We start from the raw sequence: 25,986 nt of genomic DNA, 5'->3' as shown, positions 1-25,986 counted from the left end.
TAGAGGCATACTAGTGACACTCTGTTTGTCTATGTATTCACACATGTATCAAGTTTCCAGTTAATACAATTCTAGCATGAATAATAAACATTTATCATGATATAAGGAAATAAATAATAACTTTATTATTGCCTCTAGGGCATATTTCCTTCAAGTTTCCCATCCTAACTCGGAGGTTCTATCTCTTGTTCAACAAAAAGTGACCGATGAAATGAATGATGCTCTTCTCGCCCCCTATACGGCCGAGGAGTTTAGAAAGGCCCTTTTTGATATTGGTGATTTAAAAGCGCCAGGTCCAGACGGCCTCCACGCTATTTTTTACAAAAGATTTTGGTCTATGTTGGGAGATGACCTGACCGAAGAGGTTCTCCAAGCGGTAAATACCTGTTCTATACCAACTGGATGGAATGATACTGCAATTGTAATGATCCCAAAGATTAACTCTCCTGAAAAGGTAACCCAATTTAGAACAATTAGCTTGTGCAATGTGGTGTATAAGGTTATTTCAAAAATGATTGCTGCTCGTCTAAAGATAATCCTATCAGATATTATTAGCCCAACTCAGAGTGCCTTTGTGCCCGGAATATTTATTACAGACAATATCTTGGTGGCATATGAATGTTTCCATACAATTAAAAAGAAAAGGGCGGGTAAATAGGGTTTTTGTGCCATCAAATTAGATATGCACAAAGCATACGACCGAGTGGAGTGGTGTTTCTTAAAGGAAATTATGCTAAAATTGGGTTTTAAAGAGAGTTGGGTGAATTTAATTATGAAATGTGTATCCTCTGTGGAGTACTGAGTCCGTATTAATGATGATGAGACGGAGAGCTTTAAACCAACTAGAGGATTGAGGCAGGGAGATCCCCTTTCTCCCTACTTATTATTGTTATGTACAGAGGGTTTGACTGCCCTTTTAGTTAATGCGGTGGAGAATGGAAACATTTCCGGTATAAAGGTTTGCAGAGATGCCCCATCAATTTCTAATCTCCTTTTTGCTGATGACTCTTTGATCCTTATGCGAGACAATCCAAGGAGCGCGGAGGCACTGAAATCACTTCTGGATTTGTATTGTGCCGCCTCGGGGCAAATGGTTAGTGTTGAAAAATCTAGTATATTCTTTAGTCCCAATACTAAAGTGGAAGACAAGGCACAAATATGTACAATTTTAAATATTATGACTGAAGCCCTCAATGACAAATACCTGGGTTTGCCGGCAAATGTGGGCATGGACAAAAGTGATTGTTTCCAGTTCCTGATCGATCGAATCATTATGAAAATTAGTGGATGGAAGGAAAAATTGTTATCTTCTGGAGGGAAGGAAATTCTGCTCAAATCTGTTGTACAAGCCATCCCCACCTATGCCATGTCCATCTTTAAAATTCCTAAAAAAATTGCAAAGGAATTATTGACACGATGTCGCAGTTTTGGTGGGGTGACGAGGACAATCAGAAGAGGATGCATTGGATGGCATGGTGGAAAATGTCTGTTCCAAAAGATCAAGGAGGTATGGGCTTCCGAGATATACACTGTTTCAACCTGACGCTATTAGCTAAACAAGCGTGGCGTCTTCTCGATAATCCAGAATCTTTATGTGCAACCATCTTGAGAGCTAAATATTTCCCTGAGGGAGATTTGACGAACGCAAGTTTAAAGAAGGGATCCTCCTTTACTTGACAAAGCATTATGGCGGGTGAAAGAACATGTGGTGCCCCCATGTTTGGTTTTGGTAATTGACGACAATCTCTATGGACTAATGGTTGCCTTGAGTTATATTTGAAGGTTTTGTCCATAGGCTTTTCTTGGAGTACATGTGTTGGTTTCAAGGAGAGTTTGTGTTGACCAAGGTGCTATTAAGGAATTATCCAAAGATTGGTCATGTGAGAGTTGAGCTTATTGCAAGCATGTCTTGAAGAAGAAGATTGTGTGATTATTCATGTTTACCTTCAAGACATCATCCAAATGAAGAGAGTTGGAAAGATTCTAGGTTGATCAAGACTAAGTCAAGAGTGAATCAAGTTGATCAACTCACAAAGCGTAGAAGATGTACCGAGAGGGATCAAGTGATCCCATGGTATGGTAAGCATTGTCCATTGTGCTTTGTGTACTAACCCATGGTCTATGTGAGAGTTCTATGTGGGGTTAGGTACGTGTTCATGGGCTTGCATCAAGAGGAAGATATCACTCAACCCATGGAGAGGATGACATCAAGTGGTGATCGTCATCAAGATTGCCGTGTGCAAGTTCAAGTGGAGCATCATGAAGAGATCAAGTGCTTGAAGCTTGCCGTCCATTGTGGTGACAATGGACTTGTGAAGATGTGCTGAAGAGTGGCTCACCCATAGTGGACTATGGGGGAGTAATCATCTAGTCTTCATCGAGCCAACGCAATCAAGAAAGGTGGTCCAACTTGAGGGAGTCAAGATCGTCATCATCTAGCTCAAGTGGACCATGTGCAAGGCAAAGGTTTGCCCTTGATAGGTTTTCTATTTTACCGGTCTCATGGTGGTAGTTCGGAGACCGGGTTATAGGATCGATAGCCGTACTATCAAGGGGGGCTCTCAAGTGAGTAGCTTGATCGTATCGTTCGTCGAGAGCTCAAACCATTGCATCCTTGCATCATGTTTCTTGGTTCTTGTTTGGTTCTCTTTGCAAGTCTTAGAGCTTATGGTCATCTTGATGACAAGCTTGAGTTCATCGAAAACAGAGTTTGCGTGCATCTTCTATGATGTTTTCGATGTTGGAGGTTTTACCGGTCTTATCCAAGGAAGGGTTCTCACCATTTTCTTTTGGGCCTTTTCTCATTTGCTTCTTATTGGTATTTCTATCAAGATTGTGTTAGCCCTTGTCGCTAGCTTTCCAACAAACTTGGTTTCGTCAAATTCGGAGTCCGTTTGCAGAAGTTGTGTCAGTTTTGGTGTTCTGAAAAGGCTGCAGCGGTACTACCGCAAACAGGAGCGGATGTAATTTTTTACTACCGCTTGGAGCAGTACTACCGCGGCTACTTCCGTGGCTACTTTCGCTCGGGACCAAAAACTCGTCACAAGTCCAGCGGTGGTAGGCACGGATGTAATTTTTTAGTACCGCTCGCAAGCAGTAGTACCGCTACCCTTAGCAGTAGTACCGCTACCCCTAGCGGTAGTACCGTGAGGTCAAGCGGTACTACCGCTCCGACGGTTCTTCTGGCTTTTTTGCCTCCTCGCTGTTGTGTTTCAAAGGGCTACTACCGCCCTAGCGGTAGTACCGCTCGGTGCGGGCTGTGACCATAACGGTTGGATTTTTCCCCACCTATAAAAGGGGGTCTTCTTCCCCAACGAACCTTATCCTTTGAGCCCGTGTTCTTCCCCCATTGTTGACCTTCTTCGAGCTTGCTAACTCTCAATCCCTCCATGGATTCTTGCTAGTTTTTGAGGGAAAAGAGAGAGGAGATCTAGATCCACATTTCCACCAATCACTTTCTCCTCTATGTGAGGGGAACCCCTTGGATCTAGATCTTGGAGTTCTTGGTGTTCTCCTTCTTGTTCTTCCTCTCATTTTCCTCCCTAGCATTAGTTGCTTCGGTGGGATTTGAGAGAGAAGGACTCGGGCACTCCGTGTGCCCTTGCCATTGCATTTGGTGCATCGGTTTGAGTTCTCCACGGTGATACGTGGAAGTTAGAAGTTGAGAAGCTTATTACTCTTGGGTGCTTGGTGCCCTTGAGCTTGTTCCTCTTGGGTGCTTGGGCGCCCTAGACGGTTCGTGGTGTTCGGAGCTCAATCATTGTGGTGTAAAGCTCCGGGCAAGCGTCGGGGTCTCCAATTAGGTTGTGGAGATCGCCCCGAGAAATTTGACGGGTACCGGTGACCGCCCCCAAGGGTTGCCAAAGTGTACGGGTTCGGTGACCGCCCCCAAGGGTTGCCATTTGTACGGGTTCGGTGACCGCCCTCAACGGCCCCTTAGTGGAATCATGGCATCTTGCATTGTGCGAGGGCGTGAGGAGATTACGATGGCCCTAGTGGCTTCTTGGGGAGCATTGTGCCTCCACACCGCTCCAAACGGGGATTAGCATCCGCAAGGGTGTGAACTTCGGGATACATCGTCGTCTCCGCGTGCCTCGGTTATCTCTTACCCGAGCCCCTTTACTTATGCATTTTCTTTTGTGATAGCCATATTGTTTCTTGTCATATATCTTGCTATCACCTAAGTAGTTTTTCTTGCTTAGCATAAGTTGTTGGTGCACATAGGTGAGCCTAGTTGTTGTAGGTTTTGTGCTTGACAAATTAACCACTAGGTTTATTCCGCATTTGTTCAAGCCTCAACAGTAATTATTTTAAAAGCGCCTATTCAGCCCCCTCTAGGCGACATCCACGATCTTTCAATTGGTATCAGAGCCTCGTCTCTCTTTGTTAGGCTTAACCGCCTAGAGAGTAAAGATGTCGACTAGGGGATTAGGATTCTCTGACACTCTTAGTTTCGATGGCACAAATTTTGATGTTTGGGTAAGTCGCATGCTTAATCTCTTTAGGGTCATGGACCCAAATTTAGAGCGAATTGTAGATATGGGTTTTTCTCCTCCAAAGGATCCCCAAATATTATCTTTAGAGGATGAGAAAAGCTCTTATCTCAATGCTCAAGCTTCTAATGTACTTTTCGATGCTTTGAGCAATGTAGTTATATTTCAACTCATGCCGTTCCGGGATGCTCATGAGTTGTGGACAAAGCTTCAAGATAAATATAGTGTGTCCAAGATTTGTGGGGATGATTGTTCTCCCTCCACCTCCGGCCGTGTTGCCTTCTCAACTTCTTCTACTTCACCTACATGTGGATTGCCACAAGGTAATGCTAGGGTGAGTAGTGGTGGTCATTGCAATGATGATAGTGTGCTTGTTCTTGGTGATTCTTCATCACTATCTTATTGCAATGGTCCTTCTTTGGACTTTAACACTTCGAGCACCTTACATGTTTCACATGCTCGTGTTGGTAGTCCTTGCATATCATGTAGAAATTGCTTGCTCAAATCTCATGATGATATGCTTGCTATGTCTTGTTGCCATGATAAAAATGTATCTATTTCCTCGAGTTGTTGTGCTAACAATGTAGAGGAAACCCAACACTCCATGGAACAAGAAGTGGTCTTGAATGGTGCTTCAAGGGATCCTACATCATCATCGATTGCTTTTTGCCTTATGGCTAAGGCTTCAAAGGTATCTCCCACTTTGAATCCCAATATATCTTGTGATGATATTGATGATGGCAAGAATGATGATGATGTTGATTATGATGAAGAGAATGATAATGTTGCCTCCTTAAAAATGAAAGGGGAAATGGTTTTTAAAGCTCTTCATAAAAATAAAATTGCTCGTTCCAACTTCATGGAAATTATGTCCATTGCCATTGAGGGCAAGAAGTATATTGAGGAGTTGGAATCTCATCTCGAGGAGCATGAGGTCACCATTGAGAAAATGGAAGGTCATGAGCGTGATTACGCTAATGAGATTGCGGACCTCTCTCAAGCTCTTGAACTTGAACAAACCACCAAGGAATCTCTTGAGGAGACTTTTGCTCTAGAATTATCTAGAGTGAGGGAATCTCGTGATAGAGCTCTTGAGGTGGCCAATGATTTTGAAACTAAAATTGAGGGGCTTGAAGTTGCGCATGCTAAACTCCTTGAGGACTTTGAGCACCTCGAAAATGGCTCAAGGGTCATTAAGAGTGAGCTCATCAAACTCACCGAGTCTCATGCTCAACTTAAAGCTTCATATTCAAAATAGCTTGCGAAGTTGTCTTCTCCTCTTGTTGCTAATGATGATGCTTGTGCTACTAACTCTATCTCTTGTGAAGCATCCATATTAAAGGAGAATGTTGAGCTAAGGGCTCAACTTGAGTTGCTATCTAGCAATTATGGGATGTTGGAAAAAAATCATGTAAAGCTCACAAGCTCTTATGATGATCTTCTAGTATCCCATAATGTGCTGAAGTTAGCTCATGAGGCCATGATTGCTAAGGTAACATCTAGTGAGCCTCATGTGGATACTAGCACTACTTTTATTCAAAATGCTATATTGCCTTGTGCTAGTCCTCACGATTCATCCATGCATAACATTGGTACATCTTGTGATGAATTGCTTTCCTTGCCTTGTTGCTCTAAAGATGAAGCTTATACTTCCTCTAGTTCTTGTGTTGGGACTAACCATGTAGAGGAAATCAAAGAGCTCAAGGCCCAAGTCACTTCTTTGAAGAAAGATTTGGAAAAGTGTCATGAAGGGAATGCCACACTCAACAATATCTTGAGTGTACAAAAATCCCCCAATGACAAAGGTGGACTTGGATTCAACTCCAATAAGAAGAAGAATTCCAAGAGCAACAACAAGAAGGGCCAAAAACAAGTCAAGAGTTCGGCCAAGATTATTTGCTTCAAGTGCAAAATTGAAGGGCACCATGTTAGATCTTGCCCATTGAAGAAGAAGGCCATTAGTGACAAGCAACAAGGGAAGCGGCTACAAGTGCATTCTCATGCTCAACCTCAAGTTGAAGAAAGGCCTCTTCCCAAGAAGACTCAAGCTAATGTTTCTCAAGTTGAGAAACCAAGTGAGAAGAAAGTGAAGAGTAGGCGTTGCTACCTATGTCGTGAGAAAGATCACCTCGCTTCTTCATGCACTAGTGGTAACTTATCCAACCCAATTATTATTGATGATGTCTATTCTCTTGGGAAGGATAAGGTTGGCAATGTGGTTGCCGAGTTTGTTGGTACTCAAAGTGGTGTCAAGAAAAGAACCATTTGGGTAGCCAAGCCTATTGTGACTAACCTCTTAGGACCCAACTTGGTTGGGGACCAACTAGCTCAAACTTGATCAATAGGTGTTGTTGGAGGGCATTGGAGACTTGGCTACATTATGAATATTTAAGGGGACTTCATCATTCTTATTGTCTCAAGCCAAGTCAATTGGGTTATCAAGTTTCTATTCTAGATCCAATGTGCCTCCTTCCGGTAACTTGTACTTAAATTGTTTACATCGAAAGTTACTTGCCCCTTTGCATGTTTTGGTTTTGTTCCTTGCATGTGGTTGTATATATTGTGCCTCCAATTTTCTTATCTTGAGTAATCAAGTATGTGTGTGTTGGTTTGCACATCATGTACGTGTGTGTAGTGCGTTGAGCCTTTGCACATCTTGTTTGTATGTTAGTTGGCTCTTGTGAGAGATTAATGGAACATCCCATTTTGGGGGAGTGATGTGCTTTGTGCACCTCACGGTCCCATAAATGTGTTTACATGAGGAATACCACCTAGTATTGATATTGCAAGCTTATCTAGTCACTATGTGGTATGTCTTCTCATGAGAAATTCAAATTCTAAATAGTCCATTAATTATCTCTTGTTGGATCCTCTTTTTGCCTCTTGTTAAGTTTTCTTTAATTGGTATCACATTATGGGGGAGTAATATGCTATGTATATTACTAGCATAGAAAATGTGTACATTTGAGATATTGTCACCTAGAATTGATATCGTAAATTATCTTGTTCCTACGTGGCATGTTAGCTCTACAAGTTGCAATTTGCTTGTGTTTGGTGTGAAGATGATGTCCGATATCCTTGCTATCTACCACCGGGAATTATTTCCAAATACTTCTTGTCTTTTGACAATTGTTACTCACTTATGTGTGGTAGAAATTATTGATCATCTTCACGTTGGCGTTTGCTTTTTATTTGCCTTATCTCTTGCCAAGTTTGTCTCAACTCCCATTGCCTTCTGTGCCACTTGAGGATCTTGTTGTTTTCTTGATCTTGTCTAGTGTTTTCCTTGATATAGTGAACGTGGTGATCCTACCTTGTGCATTTTGTATTCAAATGCAAATTCTCTATAATGCACGACTCGTGGGGGAGCTATCCTATTTTCTATAAAACACTAAACTTGTGATCCATTTTAAGTGTGTGTTGGTGGATGGCAAGCCGTTTCTTTTTGGTAATTGTGCCATCATGAAACTTTGTAGAGCTTGGTTTGTTTGGAACCATCCTCTCTTTTGGGAGTTTGATATCATTTTGCGGGTTCCAATGGATATCTCATTCCTTGATGTATCTTTTAATGATATCTTCCAAGTGATGATTTCTCCATTTGGTATTCTTTTCACTTGGTATTTCCTTGTATTTTGGTATCGGTTCTTGAAAGTCTTGAGCATGCATATTAACTTCATGTAGTTTCCGTGGCATGCTTTCTCTCTTTGACCCAATATATAGGGGAAACTCCACCAAGTCTCAAATTGGATGAGATGTGCATGAATTTCATTTCCATATCTATATGCACATATTTATGTGGAGTTTGTCCTATGTATTGTTGGTGTTTCTAACTCTTTGGTCCCAATGAGTTTGGGTACCATTTTGTTTGTGTTGTTGTTCTAGGAACAATTGAAGATGCATTGGATGCTCGGCTCACTCACAAGGAAGGTGTTGTCACCATGTGCTTTTTGGAGTCAAGCTAGGATAATCAATGAACTACTTTGTACCTTCAATTGGTATCTACTACATCCTTCCAATGTTAACTCGGTAACAAGTATCTTCGTATACTTCATGCACACATTTCTTGCATCAACCTTGTGTAGGTTGTATCATGGCATGTTATTCATTCTCTCTTGTGATACTTGTTTCCTTTCTCAAAGCATCCCAACAATGATCTCTTGTTGCTAGTTGTGATGTCTTTGATGGTTGTGTGGTAGGAATTCATTTATGTACAATAAGACCATATCTAGCCATGTGCTATGCTTCCAAGCAAATATCTTATTGGTATATCTATGACTTCCTTTTGGATATCTTGTTCCTTCGTGTTGTAACTATTTCGGGTGTACATCCTTCTTTGTAGATATATATCATCATGATCTCGTCTACCTAGAACCTTATACACTTGAGAGAAATTACATCTCTAGATGATATCCTTTCTTTCACATCCACCTTGTCTTTCTTGTTATTTCTTTGGTGGCTCCGTGAAAGCTTTTGCCTTGAGTGCATGTCTTATCTCGTTGCATCTTGATGCACTCCTGTGTGGTGAAGATTATTTTCCCCATGCTTATCTCTACGAGGCTTTTGCCATCTTAATTGGTATCCCTCGTCTTGATGAGGCTTTCATATTCTATCTTCACCATGGGTTGTCACAAGTGTTGGTTATTCATTTTGTATTTTTAGTGTGCTTGTGAACCCTTTTGCTTGGTGTGTGTGGGGAGGACATGTCATGCACCTTGTATCTCCACTATCCAAGACTATGTTGATGCTTAATGCTCATTCGTACATTAGTCTTCTCAAGTGCTTTGCCATGACTCATACACATCATTTTGGTTGAGCCTACTCTTAAGTTGCCTCTTTTATATGTTGCTCAACCATTTGTTTGTTGCAAGTGCTAGGCTTTGTTTCCTATATGCTCACTTGCACTTGTTGTGAGTTTCTATTGATTTTCGGGGAGTGATGATCCTATTTTGTGCACTCGGTATCCTAATGCAAATATTGTAAGAAGTGCACAAATCATGGAGAGCTTCACTAGTGTCTTTAGAACACTCTGTTGCTCTCTTGCACTTGTCGTGAGGTTCTATTGATCTTGGGGGAGTGACGATCCTATTTTGTGCTCGTTGTATCCAGTTACAAAACTAAATTGTGCACAAATCATGGGGAGCTTCTCTAGTTTCTCTAGAACATTCCTTTGCTCATATCATAATTTATTTCATTCATGTGGCACGTAGGATCATTGGTCTAGTTGGCTCAATTGATATCCGTTGATTGCTTGCTTCAATTGGTATCTTTTGATTGCTTGTTTGCTTGTTTCTCTCTTTCTTATATCTTTGTGGCATATCTTTCTTTTGTAAACTTTGGGCCTAAATATAGTTTGTTTTCCTCCTAGTATTTACCGTCAAACTTGTGTATTGCATTCCACTCTCTTGTTGAGAAATACACAAATTATGGAGGAACACAATTTATATTGGCCTTCTAAGATTTTCTCCCATTTTGGCAATCGATGCCAATGGGGGAGAAGTTTCAGAGAGTTTTGTGGAGAAGTTTAGAGAATTCTCTCCTCTTGCTTTGGTTTTGTTCCTAAGCATTTGCATCTCTTACTCATGCATCATTGGTTTTTGCATTGCATGGTGATGCATAATTCCTTATATAAACTCTCTTGAAAGTGAATGTCATCAATTACCAAAATGGGGGAGATTGAAAGAACATGTGGTGCCCCCATGTTTGGTTTTGGTAATTGACGACAATCTCTATGGACTAATGGTTGCCTTGAGTTATATTTGAAGGTTTTGTCCATAGGCTTTTCTTGGAGTACATGTGTTGGTTTCAAGGAGAGTTTGTGTTGACCAAGGTGCTATTAAGTAATTATCCAAAGATTGGTCATGTGAGAGTTGAGCTTATTGCAAGCATGTCTTGAAGAAGAAGATTGTGTGATCATTCATGTTTACCTTCAAGACATCATCCAAATGAAGAGAGTTGGAAAGATTCTAGGTTGATCAAGACTAACAAGAGTGAATCAAGTTGATCAACTCACAAAGCGTAGAAGATGTACCGAGAGGGATCAAGTGATCCCATGGTATGGTAAGCATTGTCCATTGTGCTTTGTGTACTAACCCATGGTCTATGTGAGAGTTCTATGTGGGGTTAGGTACGTGTTCATGGGCTTGCGTCAAGAGGAAGATATCACTCAACCCATGGAGAGGATGACATCGAGTGGTGATCGTCATCAAGATTGCCGTGTGCAAGTTCAAGTGGAGCATCACGAAGAGATCAAGTGCGTGAAGCTTGCCGTCCATTGTGGTGACAATGGACTTGTGAAGATGTGCTGAAGAGTGGCTCACCCATAGTGGACTATGGGGGAGTAATCATCTAGTCTTCATCGAGCCAACGCAATCAAGAAAGGTGGTCCAACTTGAGGGAGTCAAGATCGTCATCATCTAGCTCAAGTGGACCATGTGCAAGGCAAAGGTTTGCCCTTGATAGGTTTTCTATTTTACCGGTCTCATGGTGGTAGTTCGGAGACCGGGTTATAGGATCGATAGCCGTACTATCAAGGGGGGCTCTCAAGTGAGTAGCTTGATCGTATCGTTCGTCGAGAGCTCAAACCATTGCATCCTTGCATCATGTTTCTTGGTTCTTGTTTGGTTCTCTTTGTGAGTCTTAGAGCTTATGGTCATCTTGATGACAAGCTTGAGTTCATCGAAAACTGAGTTTGCATGCATCTTCTATGATGTTTTCGATGTTGGAGGTTTTACCGGTCTTATCCGAGGAAGGGTTCTCACCATTTTCTTTTGGGACTTTTCTCATTTGCTTCTTATTGGTATTTCTATCAAGATTGTGTTAGCCCTTGTCGCTAGCTTTCCAACAAACTTGGTTTCGTCGAATTTGGAGTCCGTTTGCAGAAGTTGTGTCAGTTTTGGTGTTCTGAAAAGGTTGCAGCGGTACTACCGCGGACAGGAGAGGATGTAATTTTTTACTACCGCTCTTGGGAGCGGTACTACCGCTTGGAGCAGTACTACTGCGGCTACTTCCGTGGCTACTTCCGCTCGGGACCAAAAACTCGTCACAAGTCCAGCGGTGGTAGGCACAGATGTAATTTTTTAGTACCGCTCGCAAGCAGTAGTACAGCTACCCTTAGTAGTAGTACCGCTATCCCTAGCGGTAGTACCGTGAGGTCAAGCGGTACTACCGCTCCGATGGTTCTTCTGGCTTTTTTTCCTCCTCGCTGTTGTGTTTCAAAGGGCTACTACCGCCCTAGCGGTAGTACCGCTCCTTGGAGCGGTAGTACCGCTCGGTGCGGGCTGTGACCATAACGGTTGGATTTTTCCCCACCTATAAAAGGGGGTCTTCTTCCCCAATGAACCTTATCCTTTGAGCTCGTGTTCTTCCCCCATTGTTGACCTTCTTCGAGATTGCTAACTCTCAATCCCTCCATGGATTCTTGCTAGTTTTTGAGGGAAAAGAGAGAGGAGATCTAGATCCACATTTCCACCAATCACTTTCTCCTCTATGTGAGGGGAACCCCTTGTATCTAGATCTTGGAGTTCTTGGTGTTCTCCTTCTTGTTCTTCCTCTCATTTTCCTCCCTAGCATTAGTTGCTTTGGTGGGATTTGAGAGAGAAGGACTTGGGCACTCCGTGTGCCCTTGCCATTGCATTTGGTGCATCGGTTTGAGTTCTCCACGGTGATACGTGGAAGTTACAAGTTGAGAAGCTTATTACTCTTGGGTGCTTGGTGCCCTTGAGCTTGTTCCTCTTGGGTGCTTGGGCGCCCTAGACGGTTGGTGGTGTTCGGAGCTCAATCATTGTGGTGTAAAGCTCCGGGCAAGCGTCGGGGTCTCCAATTAGGTTCTGGAGATCGCCCCGAGCAATTTGACGGGTACCGGTGACTGCCCCCAAGGGTTGCCAAAGTGTACGGGTTCGGTGACTGCCCCCAAGGTTGCCATTTATACGGGTTCGGTGACCGCCCTCAAGGGTCCCTTAGTGGAATCATGGCATCTTGCATTGTGCGAGGGCGTGAGGAGATTACGGTGGCCCTAGTGGATTCTTGGGGAGCATTGTGCCTCCACACCGTTCCAAACGGAGATTAGCATCCGCAAGGGTGTGAACTTCGGGATACATCGTCGTCTCCGCGTGCCTCGGTTATCTCTTACCCGAGCCCCTTTACTTATGCACTTTACTTTGTGATAGCCATATTGTTTCTTGTCATATATCTTGCTATCACCTAAGTAGTTTTTCTTGCTTAGCATAAGTTGTTGGTGCACATAGGTGAGCCTAGTTGTTGTAGGTTTTGTGCTTGACAAATTAACCGCTAGGTTTATTCCGCATGTGTTCAAGCCTCAACCGTAATTATTTTAAAAGCACCTATTCACCCCCCCTCTAGGCGACATCCGCGATCTTTCAGCGGGAGTGAACTCTTTGAGAAATGGTTATATCTGGCGAGTTTAAAATGGACAAACCATCGATATTTGGAGAGATGCATGGATTCCGAATTGTGCGAATAGGAAAATTATTACTCCTAGAGGTGGGCAACTTCTGTCAAAGGTGGCTGATCTTATTGATTCAATCACGAATTTCTGGGATGAAGATTTGGTGAGACAAACTTTATGGCCAATTGATGTGCAAAGGGTCCTTGCGATTCCCCTCCCTATGCAGAATATGTCGGATTTCATCGCCTGGAGCTATACAAAAAATGATGTATTCACTGTTCGATCAGCTTATTTGGAGGAATGGAACCAACAACACGGGAGGAAATTGCAATATACTAATGGTATGGGTCGTACCAATGTCAGTCCTATTTGGGGTAAGATTTGGAAATTATCGTGTCCGGCAAAGGTAAAGATATTTATTTGGCGAACGTTGCATGGAACTCTACCGTGTCGTGTTACACTTGCCAATAGACATATGAAAGTTTTGCCCCTTTGCCCATCTTGCTCGAATGGGCAAGAAGATACAAAGCACATCTTGTTTCTATGTCAGAAGGCAAAAGAGGTTTGGGGAAAGTTGGGGATGTACGAGGTAATTAAGAAAGCTTGTGTTATTGGTCGTGCGGGTGAGGCGGTTCTTGAATTTTTACTTCTTATGCCACACCAAGAACTATCTATATTAGGTTGCCAAAATACAAGTGAATTAATCGCGATAACCGCTTGGTATTTATGGTGGGAGAGACGCATGTTGGTTCATGAAGGGAAATCTCAAGAAGTGAATCAGATTTCGATGGGGATTCGTGCTATAACTGCAAACTATATGAATGCCCACTCCCCTAGTGCGACTAGTAGAAAAGAAGGATGGAGCCGACCTCCTATGGGTTTTGTTAAACTAAATGTTGATGCTTCTTTTGACCATGATCTGCTCAGGGGCACGACAGGTGCAGTGCTCAGAGATGACAAAGGAAACTTCATTGCTGGCGGAAATTGGAAGATCGATTGGTGTGCTGATGTACTAACAGCAGAAGTGATGGCTCTTAGGTTTGGTTTAATTCTTGCACAAAAGGTGGGATGCAATCGTCTTATTATTAACTCTGATAATATGGAAGTCATTGACACAATGAAGAATGGAGGACAATCGGCGGGAGTTGCGGCGGCAGTATTCGAGGATTGCTACTTCATGGCATGAGATTTTCCGTTGACTAGATTTGAACATTGTAATAGGGTAGCTAATAAGGTTGCTCATGAACTTGCTAGGCTAGCAAAATCTTTTGTAACTAGAGATTGGTTTGAGGAGCCTATGGAGAATATTGTACCTCTTCTTATAGACGATGTAACTATCATTTCCAATTAATAAAGTGGATGTTTTCTTTCAAAAAAAAGTGCGAAGTTTTCTAGGCTTAGCCGGTTTCTATCGTAGATTCGTTAAGGACTTCAGCACTATTGCATCACCTTTGCATGCCTTGAGTAAGAAGAACACACCATTTCTTTGGGGACCATCCCAAGATGCCACATTTCATGAGCTTAAGAATTTGCTTACACATGCTCCATTGCTTGCTTTACCCAACTTTGATTAACCTTTTGAAGTTCATTGCGATGCTAGTGGTAATGGCATAGGAGGTGTGTTAATGCAAGAGAAGCGCCCCATAGCTTACTTTAGTGAGAAACTTCCCGGAGCGCAACTTAACTACCCCATCTATGACAAAGAATTATATGCTTTAGTGAGAGTTTTGCATATGTGGGAACATTATCTTCGCCCTCATGAATTTTTCATCCATACGAATCATGAAACTTTTAAATATCTTAAGGGGCAAACGAAATTGAATAAGTGTCATGCCAAATGGAGTGAATTTATTGAATCTTTTCCTTATGTGATCAAGTACATTAAGGGTAAAGAGAATGTTGTGGCGGATGCTCTTTCCCGCGAATGCATGCTTGTAACTCAACATGAATTGAATGTCATTGGCTTTGAGCACATAAAAGACTTGTATGCGCATGATCCTACTTTGGCTATTCCATATAACAAATGCTTGACGCATACATATTGGGAACGATATTACATCAAGGATAATTATCTTATGAGAGCTGACAAACTATGTATCCCCGAGTCTTCTCTTCGTTTTTTTACTTTTGCAAGAAGCTCATGGAGGAGGACTTATGGGTCACTTTGAACACGACAAGACATTTGCTACGCTCTCCAAGAACTACTTTTGGCCCAAGATGTTCCGCGACGTCTCTCGCTACACCAACCGATGCTCTACATGTCGCAAAGCTAAGTCTAAAGCTCAATCCCATGGACTATATATGCCACTTCCTATTCCGTATCACCCATGGGAAGATATTAGGATGGACTTTGTGCTAGGTTTGCCTAGAACTAGAAATGGCAAAGATTCCGTGTTTTGTGGACCGTTTCTCTAAGATGGCACATTTTATACCATGCAACAAGATAGATGATGCTTCACATGTTGCCAATCTCATATGTAGGGAAATCTTGCGTCTACATGGAGTGCCAAAGACTATTGTCTCGGACCGCGACGTCAAGTTCCTAAGCTACTTTTGGAAGACACTATGTGCCAAGCTCGGAATCAAGCTCTTGTTCTCTTCGGCATACCATCCACAAACCGATGGCCAAACGGAGGTCACAAACAGGATGTTGTCTACTCTCCTACGCGTGTTGATCAAGAAGAACATCAAGGAGTGGGAGAAGTGCTTGCCCATCACCGAGTACGCCTACAATCGCGCCAGGCATTCGACTACCGACAAGTCCCCCTTCGAGGCCGTCTACAGTTTCAATCCTTTGTCCCCATTGGACATTCTATCGCTACCACTACAAGAGCGCATTAATATGGATGCAAGCGCATGAGCGAGCTATCTCAAGAAGGTGCATGAAGATACGCGACAAGCAATTGAGCGCAAAGCACAACGACTCGCGACCAAGATCAACTTCAACAAGCAACCCATGATATTCAACATCGGAGATCTAGTGTGGCTACACCTTCGAAAGGAATGCTTCCCCAACGAACGCAAGTCCAAGCTACTTCCGCGAGACGACAGACCCTTCAAGGTGCTACAACGCTACAACAACAACGCCTACAAGATCGACATCCCACGAGACAAGTACTCCGTGAGCGACATCTTCAATGTCAAGGATCTCTCTCCCTTCCATGGTGTTGAGGCTTTCGGTCCGAGGTCGGATCTTTACCGGGGGGGTGACACAGAGCATCGCAAGGTCATCCCCATGGACCTACCATCGTCTCACCAAGCACCAAGTGGACCCATGACTAGAGCTCGAGCATGTGCTATTCAATCGAGGTGACATCTCTCCTACTTGAGCTTCCCTTAAATTCGAGTGAGACATGGTTACTGGCTAAGTCAGCAACACTATGTGTGATCAGGTACAACGCACAAGCTATGGAGCCGAGAGCTGAAGAAGAGGGGACAAGCTCCAACTCTCTGGTCAGCCCGGGCCGTCCGGCTAGTGCCCGGAACCTCTGGCCTCCGATGACCTAAACGAACCCGGGCGTGCCAACCTCCGAGAGTTGAAGAAGAGGGGACAAGCGCGAAGTCTCTGGTCAGCCCGGACCGTCCGGCCAGTGCCCGGAACCTCCGGCCATCCCGGAACTTTCGGCCTCCGACGACCTAGACGAACCCGGACGTGCCAACTCTCTAGTTTGCCTGGAACCAGCCCGGAACCTAGCCCGGACCTTCCGCCCCTCGGAACTTCCGGCCGGCCCGGACTCCAGCCTCGCTCGCGCCGTGCCAACTCTCTGGATAGCCCGGACCCTGCCTGGACCTTCGCCCGGAACTTCCGGCCCTACCTGCGCGTAGTAACTCGGGCCGAGGCCCATGTACCCTTTCGCCCCCTAGACTAGATATACTCTTCTTCTACCTACGTTTTAGCATTGTTTTAGCTCATATGAGAGATAGAGCTTTGCTCATCCACTTGATATGTTCTCCATTGGAGGCCAAGCCTTCCATCTAGGAGAAGATCCCCCAAGTGGATTCAAGACCTCCTCGCGGAGAAGATCCCCTAGCGGATTCAAGACCTCCTTCTAGGAGAAGAAATTGCTACCGTATGTACCCTCTTTGTTGGATTTGAGCCATGTATCCCTCCTTGTGTTCTCGGATCTAGCACATTTGTGACCTTTCTTTGTTGATTTGATTGTTTCCTCTCGTTTCTCCTTGTGTTTTCCCTCGTGTGTTCGTCGTGTTCCTCGTGAGATCCCCTCCAAATCGTGAAAGTGTTGGGGAACGTAGTAATTTCAAAACATTTCCTACGCACACACAGGATCATGGTGATGCATAGCAACGAGAGGGGAGAGTGTTGTCCACGTACCCTCGTAGACCGAAAGCGGAAGTGTTAGCACAACGCGGTTGATGTAGTCGTACGTCTTCACGATCCGACCGATCCAAGTACCGAACGTACGGCACCTCCGAGTTTAGCACACGTTCAACTCGATGACGTCCCGCGAACTCCGATCCAGCAGAGCTTCACGGGAGAGTTCCGTCAGCACGACGGCGTGATGACGGTGATGATGTTGCTACCGATGCAGGGCTTCGCCTAAGCACCGCTACGATATGATCGAGGTGGAATATGGTGGAGGGGGCACCGCACACGGCTAAGAGATCGAGAGATCAATTGTTGTGTCTCTGGGGTGCCCCCTCCCCCGTATATAAAGGAGTGGAGGAGGGGGAGGGCCGGCCCTCTCTATGACGCGCCCTAGGGGAGTCCTACTCCCACCGGGAGTAGGATTCCCCCTTTCCTAGTAGAACTAGGAGCCCTTCCAAGTAGTAGGAGTAGGAGAGAAGGAAAGGGAAAAGAGAAGAGAAGGAAGGAGGGGGCGCCGCCCCTCCCCCTAGTCCAATTCGAACTAAGCCTTGGAGGGGCGCGCAGCCTCCCCTCTCTCTTTCCCATAAAGCCCAATAAGGCCCATATACTCCCGGCGAATTCCCGTAACTCTCCGGTACTCCGAAAAATACCCGAATCACTCGGAACCTTTCCGATGTCCGAATATAGTCGTCCAATATATCGATCTTTACGTCTCGACCATTTTGAGACTCCTCGTCATGTCCCCGATCTCATCCGGGACTCCGAACTACCTTCTGTACATCAAAACACATACACTCATAATACAAATCGTCACCGAACTTTAAGCGTGCGGACCCTACGGGTTCGAGAACTATGTAGACATGACCGAGACACGTCTCCGGTCAATAACCAATAGCGGAAACTGGATGCTCATATTGGCTCCCACATATTCTACGAAGATCTTTATCGGTCAAACCGCATAACAACATACGTTGTTCCTTTTGTCATCAGTATGTTACTTGCCCGAGATTCGATCATCGGTATCTCAATACCTAGTTCAATCTCGTTACCGGCAAGTCTGTTTACTCGTTCTGTAATACATCATCCCGCAACTAACTCATTAGTTACAATGCTTGCAAGGCTTATAGTGATGTGCATTACTGAGTGGGCCTAGAGATACCTCTCCGACAATCGGAGTGACAAATCCCAATCTCGAAATACGCCAACTCAACAAGTACCTTTGGAGACACCTGTAGAGGACCTTTATAATCACCTAGTTACGTTGTGACATTTGGTAGCACACAAAGTGTTCCTCCGGTAAACGGGAGTTGCATAATCTCATAGTCATAGGAACATGTATAAGTCATGAAGAAAGCAATAGCAACATACTAAACGATCAAGTGCTAAGCTAACGGAATGTGTCAAGTCAATCACATCATTCTCCTAATGATGTGATCCCGTTAATCAAATGACAACTCATGTCCATGGCTAGGAAACATAAGCATTTTTGATCAACGAGCTAGTCAAGTAGAGGCATACTAGTGACACTCTGTTTGTCTATGTATTCACACATGTATCATGTTTCTGGTTAATACAATTCTAGCATGAATAATAAACATTAATCATGATATAAGGAAATAAATAATAACTTTATTATTTCCTCTAGGGCATATTTCCTTCAGTCTCCCACTTGCACTAGAGTCAATAATCTAGTTCACATCGCCATGTGATTTAACATCAATGGTTCACATCTTTATGTGGTTAACACCCATAGTTCACATCGACATGTGACCAACACCCAAAGGGTTTACTAGAGTCAGTAATCTAGTTGACATCGCTATGTGATTAACACCCAAAGAGTACTAAGGTGTGATCATGTTTTGCTTGTGAGATAATTTTAGTCAACGGGTCTGTCACATTCAGATCCGTAAGTATTTTACAAATTTCTATGTTTACAATGCTCTGCACGGACCTACTCTAGCTAATTGCTCCCACTTTCAATATGTATCTAGATCGAGACTTAGAGTCATCCAGATCGGTGTCAAAGCTTGCATCGACGTAACCGTTTACGATGAACCTTTTGTCACCTCCATAATCGAGAAACATATCCTTATTCCACTAAGGATAATTTTGACCGCTGTTCAGCGATCTACTCTTAGATCACTATTGTACTCCCTTGCCAAACTTGGTGTAGGGTATACAATAGATCTGGTACACAGCATGGCATACTTTATAGAACCTATGGCTGAGGCATAGGGAATGACTTTCATTCTCTTTCTATCTACTGCCGTGGTCGGGCTTTGAGTCTTACTCAATTTCACACCTTGTAACATAGGCAAGTACTCTTTCTTTGACTGTTCCATTTTGAACTACTTCAAAATCTTGTCAAGGTATGTATTCATTGAAAAAACTTATCAAGCGTCTTGATCTATCTCTATAGATCTTGATGCTCAATATGTAAGCAGCTTCAGCGAGGTCTTTCTTTGAAAAACTCCTTTCAAACACTCCTTTATGCTTTGCAGAATAATTCTATATTATTTCCGATCACCAATATGTCATTCACATATACTTATCAGAAATGCTGTAGTGCTCCCACTCACTTTCTTGTAAATACAGGCTTCACCGCAAGTCTATATAAAACTATATGCTTTGATCAACTTATCAAAGCGTATATTCCAACTCCGAGATGCTTGCACCTGTCCATAGATGGATCGCTGGAGCTTGCATATTTTGTTAGCACCTTTAGGATTGACAAAACCTTCTGGTTGCATCATATACAACTCTTCTTTAATAAATCCATTAAGGAATGCATTTTTGTTTATCCATTTGCCAGATTTCATAAAATGCGGCAATTGCTAACATGATTCAGATAGACTTAAGCATAGATACGAGTGAGAAACTTTCATCGTAGTCAACACCTTGAACTTGTCGAAAACCTTTTGCAACAATTATATCTTTGTAGATAGTAACATTACTATCAGCGTCCGTCTTCCTCTTGAAGATCCATTTAATCTCAATGGATCGCCGATCATTGGGAAAGTTAATCAAAGTCCATACTTTGTTCTCATACATGGATCCCATCTCAGATTTCATGGCCTCAAGCCATTTTGCAGAATCTGGGCTCATCATCGCTTCCTCATAGTTCGTAGGTTCGTCATGGTCAAGTAACATGATCTCCAGAACAGGATTACCGTACCACTCTGGTGCAGATCTTACTCTGGTTGACCTACGAGGTTCGGTAGTAACTTGATCTGAAGTTTCACGATCATCATCATTAGCTTCCTCACTAATTGGTGTAGGTGTCACATGAACCGGTTTCTGTGATGAATAATAAGGGAGCAGGTACAGTTACCTCATCAAGTTCTACTTTCCTCCCACTCACTTCTTTCGAGAGAAACTCCTTCTTTAGAAAGGATCCTTTCTCAGCAACGAATATCTTGCCTTCGGATCTATGATAGAAGGTGTACCCAACATTTTCTTTCGGGTATCCTATGAAGACGCACTTCTCCGATTTGGGTTTGAGCTTATCAGGTTAAATTTTTTTCACATAAGCATTGCAACCTCAAACTTTAAGAAACGACAGCTTAGGTTTCTTGCCAAACCATAGTTCATACGGTGTCGTCTCAACGGATTTAGATGGTGCCCTATTTAATGTGAATGTAGCTGTCTCTAATGCATAACCCCAAAACGATAGTGGTAGATCGGTAAGAGACATCATAGATCGCACCATATCTAATAAAGTACGGTTACGACGTTCGGACACACCATTACACTGTGGTGTTCCAGGTGGCGTGAGGAGTGAAACTATTTCACATTGTTTTAACTGAAGACCAAACTCGTAACTCAAATATTCGCCTCTGCGATCAGATCGTAGAAACTTTATTTTCTTGTTACGATGATTTTCCATTTCACTCTGAAATTCTTTGAACTTTTCAAATGTTTCAGACTTATGTTTCTTCAAGTAGATATACCCATATCTGCTCAAATCATCTGTGAAGGTCAGAAAATAACGATACCCGCCGTGAGCCTCAACACTCATCGGACCTCATACATCAATATGTATTATATCCAATAAGTCAGGTGCTCGCTCCATTGTTCCTGGAGAACGGAGTATTAGTCATCTTTGCCCATGTGGCATGGTTCGCAAGCATCAACTGATTCATAATCAAGTGATTCCAAAAGCCCATCAGCATGGATTTTCTTCACGCGCTTTACACCAATATGGCCTATACGGCAGTGACACAAATAAGGTGCACTATCATTATTAACTTTGCATCTTTTGGCTTCAATATTATGAATATGTGTATCACTACGATCGAGATCCAACAAACCATTTTCATTGGGTGTATGACCATAGAAGGTTTTATTCATGTAAACAGAATAACAATTATTCTCTAACTTAAATGAATAACCATATTGCAATAAACATGATCAAATCATATTCATGCTCAACGCAAACACCAAATAACACTTATTTAGGTTCAACACTAATCCCGAAAGTATAGGGAGTGTGCGATGATGATCATATCATTCTTGGAACTACTTCCAACACACACCGTCACTTCACCCTTAACTAGTCTCTGTTCATTCTGCAACTCCCATTTCAAGTTACTACTCTTAGCAACTGAACTAGTATCAAATACCGAAGGGTTGCTATAAACACTAGTAAAGTACACATCAATAACATGTATATCCAATATACCTTTGTTCACCTTGCCATCCTTCTTATCCGCCAAATACTTGGGGCAGTTCCGCTTACAGTGACCAGTCCCTTTGCAGTAGAAGCACTCAGTCTCAGGCTTAGGTCCAGACTTGGGCTTCTTCACTTGAGCAGCAACTTGCTTGCCGTTCTTCTTGAAGTTCCCCTTCTTCCCTTTGCCCTTTTCTTGAAACTAGTGGTCTTGTCAACCATCAACACTTGATGCTTTTCTTGATTTCTACCTTCGTTGATTTCAGCATCACGAAGAGCTTGGGAATTACTTTCGTCATCCCTTGGATATTATAGTTCATCACTAAGTTCTAGTAACTTGGTGATAGTGACTAGAGAACTTTGTCAATTACTATCTTATCTGGAAGATTAACTCCCACTTGATTCAAGCAATTGTAGTACTCAGACAATCTGAGCACATGCTCACTGGTTGAGCTATTCTCCTCCATCTTGTAGGCAAAGTACTGTCAGAGGTCTCATACCTCTAGACATGGGCATGAGTTTGAAATATCAATTTCAACTCTTGGAACATCTCATATGCTCTGTGGCGTTCAAAACATTTTTGAAGTCCCGGGTCTAAGCCGTAAAGTATGGTGCACTAAACTATCAAGTAGTCATCATACCGAGCTTTTGCCAAATGTTCATAACGTCTGCATATGCTCCTACAATAGGTCCGTCACCCAGCGGTGCATCAGGAACTTAATTCTTCTGTGCAGCAATGAGGATAATACGCAGATCACGGATCCAATCCGCATCATTACCACTAACATCTTTCAACTTAGTTTTCTCTAGGAACATATCAAAAATAAAACAGGGGAGCTAAACGCGAGCTATTGATCTACAACATAGATATGCTAATACTACCAGGACTAAGTTCATGATAAATTTAAGTTCAATTAATCATATTACTTAAGAACTCCCACTTAGATAGACATCCCTCTAATCATCTAAGTGATCACGTGATCCAAATCAACTAAACCATGTTCGATCATCACGTGAGATGGAGTAGTTTTCAATGGTGAACATCACTATGTTGATCATATCTACTATATGATTCACGCTCGACCTTTCGGTCTCTAGTGTTCCGAGGCCATATCTGCATATGCTAGGCTCGTCAAGTTTAACCCGAGTATTCTGCGTGTGCAAAACTATCTTACACCCGTTGCAGATGAACGTTGAGCTTATCACACCCGATCATCACGTGGTGTCTCGGCACGACGAACTTTGGCAACGGTGCATACTCAGGGAGAACACTTGTACCTTGAAATTTTAGTAAGGGATCATCTTATAAAGCTATCGTCGAACTAAGCAAAATAAGATGTATAAAAGATAAACATCACATGCAATCAAAATATGTGACATGGTATGGCCATCATCATCTTGTGCCTTTCATCTCCATCTCCAAAGCATCGTCATGATTTCCATCGTCATCGGCATGACACCATGATCTCCATCATCTTGATCTATATCAATGTGTCGTCACATGGTCGTCTCGCCAACTATTGATCTTGCAACTATTGCTATCGCATAGCGATAAAGTAAAGCAACTATTTGGCGCTTGCATCTTATGCAATAAAGAGACAACCATAAGGCTTCTGCCAGTTGCCGATAACTTCAACAAAACATGATCATCTTATACAACAACTTATATCTCATCACATCTTAACCATATCACATCACAACATGCCCTGCAAAAACAAGTTAGATGTCCTCTACTTTGTTGTTGCAAATTTTACGTGGCTGCTACGGGCTGAGCAAGAACCGTTCTTACCTACGCATCAAAACCACAACGACAGTTTCTCAAGTTAGTGCTGTTTTAACCTTCTCAAGGACCGGGCGTAGCCACACTCGAGTCAACTAAAGTTGGAGAAACTGACACCCGCTAGTCACCTGTGTGCAAAGCACGGCGGTAAAACCAATCTCGCGTAAGCGTACGCGTAATGTCGGTGCAGGCCGCTTCATCCAACAATACCACCGAACCAAAGTGTGACATGCTGGTAAGTAGTATGACTTATATCGCCCACAACTCACTTGTGTTCTACTCGTGCATATAACATCTACGCATAAAACCAGGCTCGGATGCCACTGTTGGGGAACGTAGTAATTTCAAAAAAATTCCTACGCACACACAGGATCATGGTGATGCATAGCAACGAGATGGGAGAGTGTTGTCCACGTACCCTCGTAGACCGAAAGCGGAAGCGTTAGCACAACGCGGTTGATGTAGTCATATGTCTTCACGATCCGACCGATCCAAGTACCGAACGTACGACACCTCCGAGTTCAGCACACGTTCAGCTCGATGACGTCCCGCGAACTCCGATCTAGCAGAGCTTCATGGGAGAGTTCCATCAGCATGACGGCGTGATGACGGTGATGATGTTGTTACCGGCGCAGGGCTTCGCCTAAGCACCGCTACGATATGATCGAGGTGGAATATGGTGGAGGGGGCACCGCACACGGCTAAGAGATCAAGAGATCAATTGTTGTGTCTCTGGAGTGCCCCCCTACCCCGTACATAAAGGAGTGGAGGAGGGGGAGGGCCGACCCTCTCGATGGCGTGCCCTAGGGGAGTCCTACTCCCACCGGGAGTAGGATTCCCCCTTTCCTAGTAGAACTAGGAGCCCTTCCAAGTAGTACGAGTAGGAGAGAAGGAATGGGAAAAGAGAAGAGAAGGAAGGAGGGGGTGCCGCCCCTCCCCCTAGTCCAATTCGGACTAAGCCTTGGGGGGCGCACAGCCTCCCCTCTCTCTTTCCCCTAAAGCCCAATAAGGCCCATATACTCCCCGGCGAATTCCCGTAACTCTCCGGTACTTCGAAAAGTACCCGAATCACTCGGAACCTTTCTGATGTCCGAATATAGTCGTCCAATATATCGATCTTTACGTCTTGACCATTTCGAGACTCCTCGTCATGTCCTGATCTCATCCGGGACTCCGAACTACCTTCGGTACATCAAAACACATAAACTCATAATACAAATCGTCACCGAACTTTAAACGTGCGGACCCTACGGGATCGAGAACTATGTAGACATGACCGAGACACGTCTCCGGTCAATAACCAATAGCGGAAACTGGATGCTCATATTGGCTCCCACATATTCTCCGAAGATTTTTATCGGTCAAACCGCACAACAACATACGTTGTTCCCTTTGTCATCGGTATGTTACTTGCCCGAGATTCGATCGTCGGTATCTCAATAGCTAGTTCAATCTCGTTACCGGCAAGTCTCTTTACTCGTTCTGTAATACATCATCTCGCACCTAACTCATTAGTTACAATGCTTGCAAGGCTTATAGTGATGTGCATTACCGAGTGGGCCCAGAGATACCTCTCCGACAATCGGAGTGACAAATCCCAATCTCGAAATACGCCAACTCAACAAGTACCTTTGGAGACACCTGTAGAGCACCTTTATAATCATCCAGTTACGTTGTGATGTTTGGTAGCACACAAAGTGTTCCTCCGGTAAACGGGAGTTGCATAATCTCATAGTCATAGGAACATGTATAAGTCATGAAGAAAGCAATAGCAACATACTAAACGATCAAGTGCTAAGCTAACGGAATGGGTCAAGTCAATCACATCATTCTCCTAATGATGTGATCCCGTTAATCAAATGACAACTCATGTCTATGGCTAGGAAACATAACCATCTTTGATCAACGAGCTAGTCAAGTAGAGACATACTAGTGACACTCTGTTTGCCTATGTATTCACACATGTATCATGTTTCCGGTTAATACAATTCTAGCATGAATAATAAACATTTATCATGATATAAGGAAATAAATAATAACTTTATTATTGCCTCTAGGGCATATTTCCTTCTGAAAGATCGGCCCCTAGGGCCACCCTTCATCAATTTGGGTCCGCCCGTTGGAGTTGCTCTTAGATCATATAATACGTTTATTTTAATTCCAACTTTCAAAAGATTGACCAAGTTTATATATAGAAGTATCAATATTCACGATACCAGATTAGTATTATTAGATAATCATTGAATATATTTTTATATTATATTTATTTGGTATTGTAGATGTTATTAATTTTTTATAGTATAACTTTACAAC

General features: G+C 43.2%; 1 pseudogene; it reads left to right on the top strand.

The window, feature by feature from the left end:
• Nucleotides 1-211: 211 nt before the first annotated feature.
• On the top strand, nucleotides 212-13,913 carry LOC123142580 (uncharacterized; annotated as a pseudogene).
• The last annotated feature ends 12,073 nt before the right edge of the window (nucleotides 13,914-25,986 follow it).

The sequence above is a fragment of the Triticum aestivum genome, chromosome 6D, assembly GCF_018294505.1.
Source record: "Triticum aestivum cultivar Chinese Spring chromosome 6D, IWGSC CS RefSeq v2.1, whole genome shotgun sequence".
Lineage (NCBI taxonomy): Eukaryota > Viridiplantae > Streptophyta > Magnoliopsida > Poales > Poaceae > Triticum > Triticum aestivum.
Note: the sequence above shows the minus strand (reverse complement) of the source record. Positions and strands in the feature narration are given on the sequence as shown.